Source organism: Gobius niger (genome assembly GCF_951799975.1).
Source record: "Gobius niger genome assembly, chromosome: 8".
In the NCBI taxonomy this organism is placed as follows: Eukaryota; Metazoa; Chordata; class Actinopteri; order Gobiiformes; family Gobiidae; genus Gobius; species Gobius niger.
Genome location: NC_136859.1, coordinates 25,785,803 through 25,805,481, shown reverse-complemented (window position 1 = coordinate 25,805,481; position 19,679 = coordinate 25,785,803). Strand labels below are relative to the sequence as shown.

The window sequence follows — 19,679 nt, the reverse complement described above, 5'->3', positions numbered from 1 at the left end:
ACCTACAGGCAACATTCTCAAACACCTAATACTGTAACGTCACATTGACTCTCCGTGGTTTATTTGTGATACGTTTTGACCCCTGACTTAGAGATATGCAGAGAAATTCATTACAATTTAGCGCGACTGACGGACCTTTTTAAACTGACATCGAATTTGTCTTGTGTCTTGTTCCAAATTGTTCACTAACCGCTAACAACCAAAGTTCAAACACTTGTTTTATTTCCCCCTCTGTCCATCAATCAGTCTTTCCCAGCCGCTCCGGCCGCCTTCCTCCATTCGCGTCCACTCTCCTTGCCCTCTCCATCTATTTCTTTCACTCCAGGAAGGAATCAGTCTCACCTTAATTGCTCTTAAATCGGATTAATGACTGACTGGGGACAACTTGACTTAATCTTTCTCTCTCGTAAATCTCCTCCTTGGACTTATTCTTGTAGTAGCCCACTTATTTTCCCTTTTTTGGGGGGGGGAATTTGGCTCTCTGTGGCATCTCCGATCATCAAATCGTGTCAAAGCAAGACAAAACGGTACTAAATCAGGACCAAAACAAAGCTGAAATCAGACTTAATTAGACAAATCATGACTCAAACTAAACTTCTGCACATTTTCAAATGATCATGCATTATCGTTTTAGACTCTATGAGCAAAATATGTGGAAATCTCAATCAGAAGGACGACCTCAGTGATTTTGCAACCATACTGGGACTTATATATATATTTCATTAGTGAACATTTGTTGCAACAATATGCAATTTCTTTCTTTTCTACAATCTTTTAACCCTGTTCTGACCCCAAACTTTTCGTCCAAGTCAATCACCACAACTGGCTGGCTCCTACATGCGTCCGCGCTTGTGTCGATGTGCTCCCGTCATTGCCTCCTAAGTGCTTTGGCAATACTTGGAATCTGCTTGTCATTCCAGCGCGGCTAATCTCAATTGAATAACATTGAGCCTGTATTGAGATTGAGATAAAGGACAAGTGCGCAGCCCATTGCTCAAGTGGCTTTCTCTCGTGTCTCGTCAGACCTTGAGTGAGTGCAATGCCATTCACATCATTAGGGATTAGAGATATTCCATTTTGGAGCGTGTGTTTCTAGTCAAGGGGCAGAAAAGAATATACATGGCACCTTCCAAACCCCTGCAGTTGAAAGAAGGGGGAAAAAAAAATGTGCGGTGAAAACAGCAGGCCAGCCTTGTGGACAAAAGCTCATTTTCCTGTTGGTTGCACACTGCTGCGGGCGGGCTAACATGCCACAGGAGAATTGGAGCACTCATACACCTTTGTTTTGCTCGGCTTTTTCTCAACTTTACACACGGCGCCCGAGCCTGAAACGGAGCAGGATTTCGATGTCAGCCCAGCAGCTAAGTGCGCAACCTGTCAACCCCGAGGCGAAGTCGATGATCTCAGAGTATACGCCAAGTCCTCTGCTAGTTTTCTTACAGTGACAGCAAAAGGAGAAACTGTCATTTCCAAATGCCAGTGTATTTGTTCACCTTCCAGTTTTGCTTCCAGCCACTTCCACGTTTCGTTGGTTTTTTTTTTTTTACTTTCTTACTGCTCAAGTTCTGCCCACCTTCCTGCCTCTCCACTGCACTGCCATCTCTCTCCCTGTGCCACTGAATCCAGCCCCGCGCCTGGCCCCTTCTCGTGCTGCGGTCAGGATTAAGCATTTATCTCTGTGGTCCTTCTTTTGGGGCCCTAAACGCCCGCGAGGATGATAAGAGACGCAGGGATTTGTCAAATTGCGAGCCATTGATTAACTGACCTTTCACGCCTGCGAGTCTCTCAGCCACTCCACTAACTGCCGACAGGCGAGATGGAGAGATAGATGGAGACATGTGGCTGTTATTATTGTGTACAAGTTTGTAGTTACCAGGTGTGGCAGCGGCAGGGAGAGAGGGCCACAGAAGAGGAGCGGCACTGAGTGATGCAGGGGGAAGATATGATAGAGTCCTTCACTTGCCCTATCGACTCAGAGTAGTGCAGGCTCAAGTGACTCACTGAATAATAAGTAATAAAACACAAATTTGAAGCGGTTCCAGGATTGGACATGAAGCATTAGGGAGAGCAGAAGGAGCCGGAGGAAGTGTTCCGACATTGACTGGCTGGAGGAAAAATCTTGCATGTGATCGGTTATAGCCACAGGCTATGCATGGCGCATTGAACACCTTTGATTATTCAGACGTCTCTGAGCCGCAAACACTTTTTTACAAAAGAACCACATTAAGCTGTTTAGTACAGAAGGAACTAAACATCTGGAAAATAAAATCTGATGCTGAAGATGCCTGATGCATCACATGGTTTATCTAATGTTCACAGCAGTGACACCATTTGTTCCACAATTTAAGTAAAATTAATAAATAAACCACTTTATTCTTTTAGTACAGCACTACAATGTAGATTATGTTTTTCAAATGTAACCTTTGCGTTGTAGGTTCATTGGATCCGAAATCTCGGAGAGATTAAAGGTTGTTAAACAATTACAGCTACCTAAAGATAGTTACAAATAATATTCTTATTCTGTAAGAGTCAATTAGTAGCCTAGTACTGATGCTCCAGCTGATTGTCAAATGTTTTTTTTGCCCTGTGTTCAAGCAAACTATTACAAATAATGCATGGACGTGTGTCTGACAAAGACTAAAAGTTGATATATAAATTCCACAACATTCACCCACCTGGACCTCCGCGTCGCCCCGCCTCAGAGATGTGCCTGAGGCTGAAGCCCACTCTTCTGGCTCTGGACGGAGTGCCCTTGCGTCTGTTATCAACGGGAAACGATGAGGAGGAAGGGAACTTGTCGGTGTCACACCACTGGAAAAGTTACTGGAAAAAGAAAGTGATCATAAAGTATCATAAATAAATAATACATTGGGTCTATTATTGTTATAAAAAAACAGTTTGTTTTTGAAGTACATAGGCCTAAAAATGGGGAGTGGGAGGAGGAGGGGGGGTGTCGATTCAAGGGGAGTCGATTCTGTGCTTGAACTATGTCCCTACGAGACCCAGTGGTGCCCTACAGACCACAGATCAATCACATTATTTACTCTTTAGCGTCAAATAGAAATACCGCGAGGCGCCATGACGCACGCTATATATCTTTACATATTCCCCCTAGTGCAGTATGCACCGTGTGGACGCATAAAGGCCCTGGTATGAGGATATTCGCGTTACACGCTCGAGGTGAGTGTGCTGAGAAAGAGAGGCCCAGGACGCAGCTCGACGCGCGGGAGCCTCCCGTGCCTCGTTATCGATGTATGAGAAGCGCGCTGGAGAGGATATTGAGCGCACTAACTAGCCGCACTTTGATCATGCGAAATTGCTTTCCAAATGACAACACATTAAGGATGAGAGCTTTTTTTGAAAAGGGAAAATGAAGGGGAAAAAATCAAACACCTGTCAGAAGTTTGTGTTCCGAATGAGACAGGAAAGGGAAGAGGAGAGAGGCACGTAAGTCGACAGCCAGACGAGGGGAATTAAGTCCAAGACGAAATTTAGATGTAAGAGAGATCTGTACAAAGCAAGGCGTAAAAGAAGCCATGTTAAAACAGGCACAGGAAACTACAGGCCTCCAGCTTCAACCACATCCCGTTCAGATTAAAACGGTTCACCAAAAACCCCCAAAACAAAACAAACAAACAAATATTTGTTTCATCATGTTTTCCGGCAATTAACCCATATGAAATCTAAAAGTTAACTGCAAACATTTTAATTTGAAACTCACTAAAAATACGTCACTTGCTCCATGTGGGGGAATTATAAATTATAGGCTTTTTTTTAAACTTTTTTTTTTTTTAACAACGTAAACGACGTTATAAATATAATTAATCTGAGTGATCTGAATAATAATAAAATAATTATCATTATTATTATTAGCCTATTACTATTAGCCTATTGTTATTATTATTATTATTATTATTATTATTATTATTATTATTATTATTATTATTATTATTATTATTATTATTATTATTATTATTATTTAGGTACCTATATGTAATTAGATCCAAGTGTTTACAAGTCGTCTAAACAAACTGTAATTTTCATTAAACATTTTAGGGGATCTGAAAACTCCACACGCTTTTAGTTTTAGTCGTAAATTGCAAATCGTTTTGAATGAACGAATTCCGAGGAGAGCGTGAACGAAGAGCATGCGCCACGAGCGAAGGCTTATTTTCTTACAGTAGTTTAATTATTTGATTTATTTCCCAAACATCGATAACAGAGAAGAGATGGCGGGTGAGGATCAGTAAAGAAATGCGCCGGGGGGTTGTAGATTTGGGAATATAATGACAAGTGTTGAAATAAATGCTCATATACGACGACAAGGCCTTCAAACTCGTTGGAAACTGACCTTTTACGCAACTCCAGCACATCAGCTGTCCCTTTAATTACGATTATTAGAATTATAATGATGATGATGATGATTGTTAATGTTATTATCATTACCAGTTCTATTACTATGATTATCATTATTTTATTACATGAAGGCATGAATTAGTCGATGCCTTGGACTCACTGCCCTCTCGTGCGCAGGTCAACTTGATAGCGGTTGGTAAAGTTGAATTGACGCTGGTAAAATAAATATATTAATAATAATCATAGGGGGGGAAAAACACCACACTGATCCACTGATCGATCTCTTAATCTGCAATAGTTACATGCGAGTATTGATTCACAAACACTGTTTATCTGGAAATATACTGCCACAAATAATTGATGGAGTACACCCACGGCGCGCATAAATATGCATCAAAGTTGTAAAGGGGTAAACACCTCAAATGAAAAATAAAAATCAAATGTGTGCAGAGCAGAGAGTCCAAATACAGATTATTCCCAATATTTTTCTGCTTCTGTATTGACGCGCGCGCTTCTCAAAAGGAGGCAACTCCCTGGCGAGTGTGTGAAACCGCTGAGCCAAACTTCAACGCAAAAAAAAAAAACAAGCATCGACTGCATTAAATCCACAAGGGGGTCACATTTTTGTCAAATCAAACACGTTCACGAGAAATGCCTTGAAAAACAGACTAAAAAAAAAAAACACACGTAAACCTCAATTCCACACGGGGGAAGAGAAAATGGTGGGATTTGCATGAACTTGTCAGTGAGGAGTGCAGAGGAAGGCCAGAACTTCGCACTGAAAGTCGAGTGTGAATGCGCGGGGTGAGCGGGAGCGCGCCGCGTGTGACTGACTGTTTAATTGACTGATTGATACGGCCGCGTGGAGGTGAGAGCCGGGCGCCTTAACAAATAGAGACATTTAAAGGCTAATCCGGGCCAACGCCGACAGCTCAACGCGCCCAAGAAGTATTCCCACTGAGCCACGCTCGCGTTTATCCAGACACACGCTCGTGGCACGGCGCGCCAACACGAATGTGCCAAAAGACTCAACTTTGGAAAAAACACACAGAAACACATGCTTTCAGACAAATGTATGACCCTTTTTTTCTTTAAAAGATAATGCACTCTGATCATCCTTTAGAATTATATCATGCTGACATTTTTACGCACAACTTTTGAAGTTCTACAAAGACATACTGCGCACAGAGGGATATGCCAATACCATTGCAGAAAATACAAGTTAAAAGTACAGTTTCGAAGACTGATTATAAATCATACCTGGAGTCTTTTTCTGGGTTTGAAAGCGCAGTTGAAGCTCCGTGACCAGTCTATCCACACGCACTGTCAGCGCAGCGAGCCAAGCGACCGTGAGAGGCAGTTCTATACTCTCGCAGCTCGAGCCAGCCGCGCACGAGAGCTCAGGGGGAGGGAGTGAAGAGGAGGAGGCGGAGGAGGAGTGCATCCCTCTCCCGCTCTCCTTTTTGTCTATCCCTCTCCTCTCTCTCTCTTTCTCTCTCCTTCACCGTGGTGTGTGTGTGTGTGTGTGTAGTTAATTAGTAAATCCCCATTCGCTGCGCCTCGGGTCGGTTTGTTTTCCCCGGTCGACAAGCCGAGAGGAAAGAGAATTTGAAGTAGGATTCGACCCGTTTCCGCTCCTGTGTCTCGTATATGAGGTGCTCGAGAGTTTTCGAGGGACTAAGGCCGGCTCTCACACACTTTTGCCGCCAAGAAAAGTCCCGGTTTGCATCGGCGACGTCGACAACTTGAAGACAGAGTGAAAGCAACCTTTAGGCTTGACATGAGCCGCTGCTTCACATCATGGGCACCAACATATGCAACTTAGATCACGTAATTCTTGAAGGGAAAATTGTGATAATTATATCTATATGGTGCCATCTTACCAATTGACTCCATACGACCAATAGTGACACAAATCACCCGAAAAGCGGCACTTTCCGCGTTTTTCTTTTTTTAACCACTGGGCATGAGTTTCTGCCATAAGACACACTCTCCGCATGGTCAAGGAGAGGATCGTGGAGAGAGCCTGTGCCAGGAAATCGACTTTGCCCTTAACAAACTTTAATTATTTAATTGATTCCCAATCAGCGAGTTAATAATCAATTAGGTAAACCTTTGGAACTCACTTTAGCAAACAAAGCCACAGCATGACACACACACACACACACACACACACACACACACACACACACACACACACACACACACACACACACACACACACACACACACACACACACACACACACACACACACACACACACACACACACACACACACACACACACACACACACACACACACACACACACACACACACACACACACACACACGCGCGCACAACAAACGGGACTGGAAAGAGCGCAAAGAAAACGTGACTCAATAGCATTTGATTTCAACATAGGCTGCTCTATTAATGATAGTGAAGACAATCAATGTAATGTAAAGACCAAAACGTCTTCAATTCATCAAACGTTTACTTTTCAGAAGAATATTATTTCCCCCTTGCGCATATAGAGGGATGAGATTCACATCCGCGGCCCGTAGCCAATGAGGGAGGTTAATTGAAGTAGCCTAATTAATTGAAGTGACAGTAATGGGGGTATGATTAGGCTTTAACTTGACCTGCTGACAGGAAAGACAACATTTAAGATATTCATTGATTTCGCCTTGTTATAAATAGCAGGTAATTTGTGTTTTTCGGCTGACACCAAAATTTGCACCGAATTGTCGAGTATAGATCAAAACTCAAATAATAGCCTATACCACAAATTCCCCTTCTTTTCCCCATGTCTTCTCTTTTTTTCCCTCCGCTGATGGGATTAAATCAAAATAGGGCCTGCTTCATTAAATGCATGGGCCTCGCATTGCCCTTGTTTACACACTTGATCAAATCGAACTACGAGCCACTAAATATGCAACAGCGATAAACCCTGGCCACGGTCAAAGGCAGAGCCACACACATTCATCATCACCACAGGCAGCCCGCGCACCTCGTTACCGCCCTCTAGCGCCCGCTGTTGACGCGCGCCTTAAATCACGGCTCGTTACGGCTGCGAGCCCACTCCAGCAGGGGCCTGACGCACCCCTCGTGCACCCCAGATCAGATTTTTGGGGGTGTTCAGCGTTGACAGAGGGGGGCGTTTTCTTTTCTTTTCTTTATGTTCGTTCTTTTTTACAGTAAGTCTACATTGTATCGGCGTAGCTGGGGATATATCTGACACTCTCACACACACACGCGCCAGATGAAAGCTTTGCCAATACGCCGGCTCCCCTGGGGGTCATGGCTGTATCGACGTGACCACTGGTGTGTGCGTGGTGCCAGTGCATGTCCCTGCCTGTGTACGCGCGGTGTGTGGCGCGGCGAGACAGAAAATATCACGCGGAGTAGGGAATAATGATTACACTTATGCCGTTATGGAAGCGATTGTTGTGACAGTAAGGGCTGGTGATTGACAGGACGACTGAGAACAGTATCAGAACAGTTCATTACTTTCCTAAATTTCTTTTTCTTTCTATTGAGATACACATGACCAGCCTAGAAAAGAGTCCGGTTCACAAACAGGGACAAGCCAGTATAAATGATTGTCTAAGTCTGTGGTTCGCAGACTTTGGAAGGGTCTGCTATTTTAGACTTTTGAGTAGAGATAATTCACACAGTTTAGACAAACGTTAGTGTAATATAGACTTTTTGAGAACTACTGGTGTAAAAAATAATATGTCGTCTATTGAATCTTAAGCTAATACATGTTTATCGTATATACTATATTCTTGTCCCCAGCAATGTCGGCAACCGCAGTGCAATGCTCGGACACCCATCTCAAGATCTTGGATATGATATCCTGGATCTTTTAGCCACATGTATTAGGTTCATGGGGGAAACTCGAGTGCCCCCAGAAACAGGGAGAACATGCAAACTAAGGTATGAGTGCAAACCACTCACTGGACTTATGTCGGAAGGAAGAAGGAAGGAAGAACTTTATTCGTATAGCGCCTTTCACAGACAACCATATTTAGTTGACATTTCTTATGTACAATAATTGAAACTTTAGAAATGTTGATTTATTGCAAACTTTTTTGTCTTTCTTAGTCAAAGGAAAAGGCAAATTTAAACAATCTGAAACCAGTAAAAACAAAATGTGCTCATATTTGAAGACATGCAGGTACAACAGGGACAACAGGACCCATAACCAAATAACAAGTCCTGAAGAATCCTGACACACTCATGTTAAAACACATCGTATGGTAATTGCAATGTCAAACATGGGTGGGAAAAAAATGCATCCAGAAAAGACACCACATTTAACAAACAGCCACTTTTTATCGGGATCACAACTGCTTCACAGCCTCCCACTGTCCTCTCTCCACTCTTCCCTACAGCGGCATTTGTCTGTGTCATCCCCGAACACCAAAAGGGCAAAAACAAATATGAAACACGCCGCTAACCTCCAACCACTGATCTTGCACCGCTGCTCTGCTCTGACACCTGGGAGGTACGCGTGACAGAGTGGCCCCGCGCTGCAAGAGGATGAATAACTGACCTATCACATCCCCATTGACCGACTTAATTAATATAAGTAGAGCAGGGGATTCTTAGCTCACTTTTCACTGTATGGATTTGCTGTCTCCTCACATTTGGTATGTTTTATATCTATTCAATGCAAATCCAATGTGTTCCAGCCCGGAGCCTTATCATGACAGCTAATTTTGGCGTGCCGGCTCTTTTTGATGGGGACGGTTTTAATAGTGGCAGTGCGCAGGCCGAGCCGAGACGGACGTGCGTGGGATTGGATGTGAGCGGATGTCATACGGCGGCATATTGGTTTGTTAATGGACTTGCATGTAAGCACTATACAGAGGACTTCCGCTAAATGCAACCATATTATATTCTTCCGCCTTTATGCAATCAGGCGTTGGAAACTACTGCCAGATTAACTTACAATTTTCAAACTGAACTCAAAACTTTAACGTTTCACAATAGTTTTAATCTTTGGAAGTTGTGCTGCTTTCCCTTCTTTAACCCTTTTTCTTCTTTTATTGTTCTTTTGTTGCTTTATTGTTGTTGTTGATGTAGTTCTGTTTCATGCTTCATGTATGAATTTTGCTTTATAAATGAAACTGCCTTGTCTTGCCCTAATCATGGAAAAGTGTTTTTCTATCAACAACGTTTCATCTGGCTTGGATTTTTCTGATTTGTTGCATGGTGGGTAGGAAGAATAATCGTAATTCCAATTCGTAAGTTGTAACGTAATTGCTGCATTTTGATTAAAGAAAAAACGGGCTAAAATGGCATTTATTTCTTGTTTGGTGCCTTCTATTCCACTGACAACCATCGCATAAACACCTTTACACAAGCAAGACGCGTAAAGAGTGTTTCCCAAAGCTGTAACAAGGATCCAGCTGTTATCGGTCAAATGTTTCCAGAGCTAAAGCTGCCTCTGTCGCAGGACAGTCTGATCTGAGCATGACATTGTGTGATTTTGCATGTTTGTAAATGGGTAAGGCAGTGAATATGTTCATAACAGCTGCTGCAGCTCATTTTTCAGTAATTGTTCATTAATTTCTTGTATCAAGGATGCACTGGGAAAATGACCACCTTTGTACATAGTATTATTTCAAGAGTTGTTCCATTAGCCATCTTTTTTGTTGTATCTAGTTTTAGACTAGCCCAAACTTACTCAAAATAAAAATAAAAATAAAAATAAAATCTTTAATTCGAGACAATTTAAGTATTTTTGAAGACATGGTATTCGTCAATGGAGAGAATTAACCCGACAAAACCCAAATATATACCAGGTTATTCCATAAATGATTTTGTTTCCCTAATGCCACGGGTATTTTCCACAATAACAATGCCAGGATTCATTGGGCTCACGCATGAATTGGCCATCACAGTTTCCATCCTTTAACTCCCTCTGAGAATATTTCTGATGTGCTGGACTTCACACAGTTCAGGTCCAACTCTCCATCACATCAACATCTTGGTGAAAAATTAATGCACTGGACAGAAATAAATGTTATAACATCATAGAAGCTTAGGCTATTGAAACGTTGAATGGGTGCTGTAATCAAAGGTGGACCAACTATTGTATATATCAAATTTCTGTTTTAGTCCGGGCAGCATATATTGTGGCGCTGGTCAGGGGATGGCTGCTTTGAGCCCACAACTGGTTGCTATGCAGGATAGCTCCCAAAGCCTTGGTGGAGTCCAAGCACTAGTGAGATGTTTCAAGACAAAGTGCTAAGAAGGCTTTTCTTGTGTGTCGAAATGGAACAATGTATAAGCAAACAAGCTCTTCCCCTTTGAGAGGGTAAAAGGCAGTGAAGAGGGGGGGGGGGGCAGTGGGCATGAGATGACACAAGCAGGACAGACAGGACGGCAGGCTGAAGAAGAAGAAGAAGGTGGGAAATGGAGAGAAAAGGAAAAGGGGGAAGAGAGCAAGAAAGAGCTCGAGTGCCTAGTCTTAATCTGAGCTGTTCTGATCAATAGCCCATTTCCCATTGTTGCCAGAGCTGTTCGATCGCTACACCACGGAATTAACACACCCACTTTAATCTAGGGGGAAGAGGAGCGGGGCGCGGGAAGGGAGGGAGGGGGTCCGAGGGGAAGAAGGGGGTTAAGGGGGTGCAGCGGGGAGCAGCTGTGGAGGCATTCTCAAATGAAATCAAATCTAATTGTTATCACTGTAGCCGCCGCAATTATTACTAGCACTGTTACAATTATCCGAACACCAAACCATAGCTCCCGTCGGCCTGTCTCCTATACCAATGCCAAGCGAGGTAAACTGGACTTAAATAATCCGAATTAGTGTTTATTTGTTTCATTTTGGCCGCTTTAGATTGGATTGCGGTGGAGAGGTTGGAGAGGGGGGCGGGGGAGGCAGGCGATGGACAGGGAATAACATCTGGAGGTCTCACTGTGCAGGAACACGAGACTGGGTTATGGTATGAGAGGATGACGATCAAAATGACTCTGTATGGACTAGGTTTTCTACAAAGTATCTCAATGTGGTTTCATTTTAACATCAGGAAGATGATTGGCAGAAATGTGTCAATCAAACCGAAGGAAAATGCTGAGGCTTAGAGGGACATATTCAAATGTTTGAACATGGACACAACGGCAAACAAAATAGTAAATATATATTCTAAACAATGTATAGTCTGTGATGCTGTATTAGGGAAAATTTCAAAGCAGACACACACAAAATGCTCCAAATATTTAAGCTACAAGCAATTGTCAGCAATCTGGACGTCTCCTGCTTCATAGGCTCAAGAAGAGAAACATGCACGGTCCCTTTGAAACTATCCTCACTAACTAACTTACTAACTTTGACATGCTACCATGCTGTGTATTGTATATTGTATATTGTATACATCAGTAATTTACATCAGGTTTAGAAATAATCATTTCATTGTTATAAACATAGTCTATTCTATAATTCATCGCTGTAAGTCCAACATTTAGAAACAATATACATGAGCGTATTTTTTTTTTCTTTTTCTGTTTACAATATGGCGTTCTAGCTTTAAACTTTAGTGTAATGTTAGTCTAAAAAGTGACAAATAAAAATGAATAATATGTTTCTTTCAGCACTACTTCATAAATAGGAACGATCGTCTTCTCGCAAGTTCACAACAACCCACTCCCCATCACCAGTGTGCACATTGGAGCACGAGTTGATCTGTTGAATACTGGAGTCTACAGCTGTGGGTCTTGCCGTCGGACTCTTAGCTTAGCCTCCACAGAGACAGCTTCGGGGACAACCACGCGCACACCAGCTCTTCCCTGCCACCCGGGGCTATACCGCACAACTTTCCTCCAATCTATTCTACTTACTCTAGTTCTTTTGAAGTCATTTCATAACAGAGCAATTTTCTCGTTAGCGTTCGCCTTTAATTGTGGGTAATTAAGCGTGCTCCAGCAGTATAGCGCAGTGTTCGTGGGACTTGGGGGGGAAATTAGCCGTAGTTCAGCTGTGAAATATGGGGTTAAGTGGGAGAAGGGGTAAGAGGAGAGGAGAGCCGAGGGGGGTCACTAACTCCAAAACAGGGGCGAGGCTTCTGAAAGAAAACTGCTGTGGATGGGATGAAAGTACAGATGGGCTGCATTACCAGAACAAACCGTTGGAAGACGAGGACAATGTTGTGAAATGGTAAATGGTCTAAACTTATATAACGCTTTTCTACCTTCAACAGGCCCAAAGCACGTTACAGCAAGGAACCAGTCACCCATTCATACACCTGGACACTGGAGGAAAAGTGGGTGAAATGTCTTGCCAAAGGACACAATGACAGTGTGCATCTTCAGGATCTGGGATTCAAACCCCGACCTTCCGCTCATGAGACGACCCACTCTACCAACTGTCTCCCACACAATGGATGACGGACAATTCACAATTCTGTGTCCAAGTAATCAACAGTTTCAATGTCTTGGCACAAGCCCATGGGAGCGGGAAACTGAAACACTGAAATAATGTCAAAGTAAAATGTTGATGCACTAGTTTGTCATATTGTAGAAAAAAAGCAAAGCTCTCAATTGAAATGTTTATCTACAGTATATACAGTATTTTTCTTTTGTTGTCGCCATTTTGAAATCCTTTCACCATTTGCAAAATATTTATTTTTGAATTCCTATTTTCCATGGCAACGGTCTCCATATTTCGTCATTTGTGCCCATGTGTAGCCAAAATGAGATGCAATGAGTCAGACTACACGCTTTGCATGCAGTCTAGGACCTGGCATCATCTCTGCATGGGCATGGTTGTCAGGCGGATGAACCAATCAGAGAACAAAAAATTAACAAATAATACACACAAAATGGTAACATGGTCACACTTATATAGTGCCTTTCTACGTGCTTCAGGCACTCAAAGTGCTTTACATCAAGGAACCAACTCACTCATTCAAACTCTCATTCATATACCAGTGTGCGGAGACACTGGAGGCAAGGTGGGTGAAGTGTCTTGCAAAAGGAAACAATGAAATCACGCTCCTGTGGGTTTTCGAATCTACTATCTGCGCCACTGTCACCCCCAAAGATAAGACTGAGAAACAACGCTGTCTTCTGCTAAGCTTCAGGTGAACCACTAAAGCAGACCCAAAAGCTTCTGCTTTTAAACAAAGGTTAAGGGGCTGGCTGGTCAGGCTAGGGTGCAGGGGTGTTCTCTTTGAGATTGTTTTGATGGGCAGGAGCTTGGAGTAGAGCTGCTGCTCTGTCCATGCTGCACCATGAGTTGACCCAGCAAACTGAGGGCACATGAAGGGTAATCTCTTGATTGGCCTATACCAATACTTTGGGCTTGAGCCATGGGAGCTGTAGCAATTGTTCAGGGAGAAGAACATCTGGGCATCTGCTTAGATTGCTGTCAATGAGGGCCTGCCCTGGCAGAGGGTGAGGGAAAACAGAGAATAGATATATGCATGGATGACGTACAGACACTCGCGCTAAAACTATCACCAAGTGGATAATGGACTTTACACAGCGTGGCTCTTGATTAAATGCTGCACACCCTCAGCCGCTGTTAATGTTTGTGTTTTAACCCCATAACAGCGATAAATGTCTGCATGGCCATAAAGCAGATGAGGAATGATTGGGGCCATTGACTGTACTGTCAGACGCTCGGTGGATGGGACTAACTCCGCCGGGGCCCTTTATGGAGTCTTCATCCCCAGCAGAACGATCCCCTGCGACCATAATCAACCTGTTAAAGCCTCTATAAATATTGGCTGCTGCGCTTAGTGGTCGTTTGAATACCTCGCGAAGAGACGCTTGTTTGCAAACGGCACAGGGGGCGGAGAAGCTAACACCTAATCAATGGAAGGATGCTTTGTCGTGGTGGGCCCTCACTGCGCCTCGATTCATACAGCGAGCTTGACTATAACGCTGTTTAGAATGGAACTGTCATATTGATGAACTCATCATCAGCGCCAATGTGAAAAGTTATTTTGGAGTCACAGGGGGGGAAGACAGCAGCTAGGGAAGAAACAGAGAGAAAAATCTTCAGCTTTGCAAGTTTCAAGGGGTCATGCAGCAGGTCACCCAGAGTCCAGGTTACAATAAGCTCAGGAAATCTAAAGGTTCCCCAGTGGACAAAGGGAAAGTCTGTGGTGATGAAGGGAGATATTTGGAGGTCGGAATGAACTAGACTGCAGCATACATCTCAGTTACCCAGAGAAAGAGAAATGCTTTTTTTTTTTTTTTCAAATTACACATTTTAATTCATTTAGACCGATTTTTATTATTGGGGCAGAGCAGTAGTGATAGCCGTAATTAGCATCATGGGCAACATACAGTAACTCACATTCTCTTACTATTTCTCTGTTTGGATCACGTTAAATATTGATGGTCAATGACAAATCTTTTGTAGATGGTATACACTGGTAATGTTAGTTAAGATTTCAAATAGATCTCACACAAAATTAATTCTAGTCTAAACAACATGTCTCCAAAAACAAGACATGTGCAAAGAAAATCTTTCACAACGTGCGATATGGTTTAGTCACTGTCCTCCAAATCCAGACCAAATTTAATATTCATCATTTCCTGGTCGTAAATACAGAATCTGAATAGAGAGAAAAAGTATTTTATTCTTTATCACCGCACATCAAACAAGATTAATGTGACCAGCTGTGCGGCTGTATAAACAGGTGGCAGAGACAGAAAGCTATTGGGCTTAAACTAAATTGAGAATGACGAAGATGACATAGTATTCTAAAAAAAAAACCTCTTATGCAGTAGTCACTAAAGAGCTCTTAAGTTTCAAACAGACAGATGCACACCCAGGGCACGCCCCCTTGAACCGTTTTGAAGCAACTTTTAGCAATACATACACGCACCACCACTTTTTCCTCGCACGTCACTTTCCCAATCCAATAACCTCTCAAATCCATCACAAAATGCCTTCTAAACACACAGAACACCACATTAGGAATAGTATGTGCCCGTAAATAAAGGTAAACGCGCAGTTTGACAACTCCTCCGCGCGTTCAACATCAATCAATGTGTTTCCCCTCGCGCCAAAGTGTATCATATTTGTCAAGAGAATCTAATTCCGTGCGTATTTTTCAATTATTAATGCCACATGTCCTTACGAGAAGAGTAAAGTGGACTGCTTACCTTCACCGATGCACCTTCATTGACTTGTGCGGCTCTCTCTTGGGTTGTTGGGAATCCTGCCGACGTGCAGAGCCGGGAGTCTGAGCACTTTAACAAATGGGAGCGCGCGGTGTACAGCGGGGCTGGGATGGGCGAATTATTAATGCAGCGCGTGTGGGGTGAGGAGGGGGTAAAGCGGTGTGTTGGGACAAGCAGGAAGCGGGTGAAAAAGGAAAAGTTGTCCAAAAGTTAACACGGGAAAGAGGGTGGTGCGTAACGGCGAGAGATGAAACTGGGATCAGAGCGCGCACGGTGAGCAGGGAATGGTAGCTGCCGAGTCCGGACCTCCCGAGCGTTTAAGTTTCTATCAGCTTCACACGCCGTTACGCACGTGTTCCAGGTCGAAATAATGTGTGTGAGAGGAGAGAGCCGTGGAGAGTAGGCTATATGTAGTCGGCTGGTGGTCGGCTGGTGGCCACAGAAACAGCGGATCGATCGGGTTATAATTTTGTCCGAAGTCGAGGGAAAATAAAGTTCATGGAGGAATGAAATTTTGAAAACAGATGGCGAATCCCGTCGCCCCTTAAATAAGATTCGATCTCTGGGAATGGAGTGTTGATAATATTTGGTTGGACGGCTGATGAAAATGACAGACTTTTTTTTTTTTTTTCATTTTAGGTGGGGGGGGTGCCATCTGGTTGGGGGAGGGGGTGATGGGGTGGTGGGGTGGTGGGGGTATATGATGCGCTTTGGGGCGTCAGTATAAAGTTTGGGCAGAAGAACGGTGATTTTTACCCATGCAGTCCGTACATCTTCATTCATAGCCCCCAGTGCTAAGGCGGAACCCCCCTCCCCATTAGCCCACCCCCCCATTCAACCCTCAGACACATGGAGGGGGGGCGGACGGGGGGTGGGGTGGGGGGGGGGGGTGGGGGGGGGGGGGGGGGGGGGGTAAGAGGAGAGAGAAAACAAGAATACCAAATAAATGAGAAATTTTCGTACAGGCCCCCGCTTCCGTGCGTTCCATGCTAGCAATAACAATTAAAATATCGACCCGCTTTCTCCGGCCGGAGGAAAACCTGAGATACCCTGAGACTGCCAAGTTACCAGGACCCCACCCCCCCCCCCCCCCCCCCCCCCCCTCCCCCCCCCCCCCTCCTCCTCCTCCTCCCCGCACATATGCACTGCCTCCCCACCTCTTCTCGTCATCCCCATTCCTCCTTTACCTTCTAATCCAAGCCCATCAGGCCAATCTCGTCTAATTCGGCGTATCTCATTTCTCTTGATTCCATCCCGCAAGCCATTCCACAAGCTGCACTTTTTGATCATGGGGGTGATTTAGGTTTGGGGGTCGTCCTCCCCTCTTGACTCTCGTGGCTCCCGGACACCTATGCTCTCTGCCCTAAAGGACTTCCTCTGACCACGCATGTTAGTTGGTCATAATCAATTGTTTTCACTTGTAAAGCCCACTGTGTTGGAAGTTAGATATACAGTATCCTTCCCAAGCGTAAAGTGGCTTGGCTTGTTTTCCCTCAAGTGGATCTTCAGGTCCTCTCTGCCCCCTGCAAAGTTTCTTCTAAATGCTAAATTGGTAAACAGAACTTTTAAAAAGTGCAAATAGAATTCTTTTGTCAGACCAGGCCATTATTCAGACCTTTGCACCCTACGTCTTGAATCCTCTTCCATGCCCAAACTTGCCCATGACTCTGGCCTGCACCCACATAATAAACAGAAACGAGCAGAAATGGTCATGTTTTTGACATATAGTTTTGCTGATGATGGGATTTACAGACAATGGATGCTCGGGGGCGCATGACAAACAGGTGGACTCCATCCCCTTCCCAACAACACTCTTTTGTTGATTGACGGGTCCCTGGATTTGCGCTGGTCGTGACAAGACTCCCAAAGGAGTGGCATTATGTCGGGCCAATAAGCCCCGCGAGCGCAGCCAATGCCAACTTTCCAAACGAATTGCACCAACTATCAAAAGTTTCTCCATCATTGTCGTTGTGTCTTCTCTCGCTCACTCCCATCTTGATATTTTTTTTTTTCCGCCTCAGAACTTCTCTCAGCTCGCACCCAAGCCATTCAATTTCTATTTATTCCCACCCCTCCCCTCTCATACCCTTTTCACACTGCTCCGTGCGCACTATTAAAACCCATTCTTCCCCCTGTTGTCGCCCTAATTCTCCGCTTTTTTCATTCCCGCCGTCTTTTTCTGCCGGTTCCCTCTCTACCCTCTGCCTCGTTATCTCCCCCGGTTTTGACTTTAATTAGTTAATGCATTAATTATCTACGCCCCAATACCTGCCCCATTAACACGGACAGTCCCTCCCCGTGGCTCACGCCGAAGGCCGTATCTTTAGAGCCGGCTGGACACATGCAGAAAAGCGCACGGACGGACCTATCCCTCCTCCATTCTCTCTTCTTCTTTTTTTTTTTTTTAAACTGTAGGCTATTTCTCTTGTCTTCCACTCTTTGCCCCCATACCTATTTCCCCCCAAGTAGCCCCTCTCCCCCCGCCTATCTCTGAGATGCCCCCTATCCCCTGCTCGTGTCTGTGTGCCTCGCCAGTCGCCTCTGCCGGCTGCACTCTTCCCTCAGCCTCTCTCTCTCTCTCCCCGGCGACGGAATTATGAAAAAATGCGCCCATCGACAGAGCGCCTCAGCTTCGATTAGCCGAGATGGGACATGACAGGCCGCGATCAATACTTATACCGTCCTATAACGTGTCACTAATGAATCAATCTCGGCTAAATTTTCCATTTTTCAAAAGCCGACGCGAGAGACTGGAATATCCTCTTTTGTAAAGATATTATTATCGATTTCGTCGGGCAATTTGACATCGGGGGTAGTTAATTCCACTCTAGAATAAAATTGAAAACACTTGAGATTGAAGTGAGAGAGGGAGAGAGGAGAGGGGCGGCAGGGGGGAGGAGGCAGGCCGAGGGAGGGGGGTGAGGGAGGCGGCTGTTGACTTGATAAAAGAGAATGGGAAGATGGGAGGAAAGGGAAGGAGCTGAGGAAGAGGAGCTGCTGCTGCTGCACATCTGTCTGCTCACCTATATCCATACACTGTAACTGTCTCATATATGGTCATAGGTTATAGCGATCTCAGACTTTAACACAAATATGCAGGTATATAGTAAAAAATGTGAAATCATTTCTTATTCTCTTTTCTAATAGGGTACATTTGCAATTTAATCTGAAGGATTAATGTTCATTTATCTGTAGAAAGTTATTCTTTAATCCTGCCTTTACCTTAAATGCAAATATGTCAATCATCTATTGATTAAACAAAGCTGTGCCAAAGCAAAAAACAAAACAAAAAAGCTGTGCCTCCCGTTGCTGTCCCGAAGCTGTGGCACATGTAGGCTATACTTCAGACAACACTGGCCTGAGGGGGGTCAGCATTGCCTCTTCATTACACCTTTGTGCTTATACGGTCAAAGCTTACAGGCCAAACACCCTGAACAATAAATAAAGGAAACTGTAGTAAAATGATATCACGTTATATTTATCACTTGGATGTGGTTGATTTTATGAAATATTTGGCGTAAGATTGTACTGTAATCCATTTGACAGTTTGTTTAAGAATATTGAGGGAAGAAACTCAAATCACACACCAACACTTTACTGCTAGAAATATTTTATCCAAGGTGATTATTGAACTTGTCAGCTTTGTCAGGGTGAGTGAATAGTACATTTTAAACCTAAAGCACTACAGTATATAGTAGAAAGATACCAATACCTCTAGACTCTAGAGGATGAAATGAGTTATTATGAACTCTATGACATCATGAAACTCGCTGTGCTTCTGCTGGTAATACAGTTATTTGTCTAATGTTTTCATTGACTGATCCCGTGACTCTATGATCCATCTCAAGGGGTGTTAGTGTAAACAAATGTATGTTGGAGAACTCATTAAACCTTTTGTTTTTGTATTATGTGCTAAAACTTTGATCAGACAGTTAAATGTTGTGATAATTAGAAATTCAACCAACATTTTTATCACATTAACTATCATGGAATCCCTAAGTGACCATACACTCAGGTGTCACTTGTGAGCATTAATAGTTACAAAACCAAAAGTAACAAGTGATTTGGAAAAGGATGCCCTGTTAGTATTGAGTAACACTGGGGAGACATGGGCTCAGATGAGTTAGAACTGGTGGCTGGAATCATGGCTCCCGCTGGTGTATACTTATGGTCGTTATGTCCATGGGC

General features: G+C 43.8%; 1 protein-coding gene across 2 annotated transcripts in view; it reads right to left on the bottom strand.

Annotated features, from left to right (window-relative positions):
• Window positions 1–15,793, bottom strand: part of erfl1 (Ets2 repressor factor like 1) — a 54,025-nt gene extending 38,232 nt beyond the window's left edge. Inside the window, exons 1-2 of one of the 2 annotated variants that reach the window (XM_079561928.1) lie at window positions 15,474–15,793; window positions 2,676–2,823 (exon numbers count right to left, since the gene is read on the bottom strand). The gene's annotated coding sequence lies outside the window, so the exon portion shown is untranslated. The remainder of the gene's footprint in view (window positions 1–2,675; window positions 2,824–15,473) is intronic. The other variant, XM_079561927.1, reaches the window with a different exon arrangement.
• Between the last annotated feature and the right edge of the window lie 3,886 nt (window positions 15,794–19,679).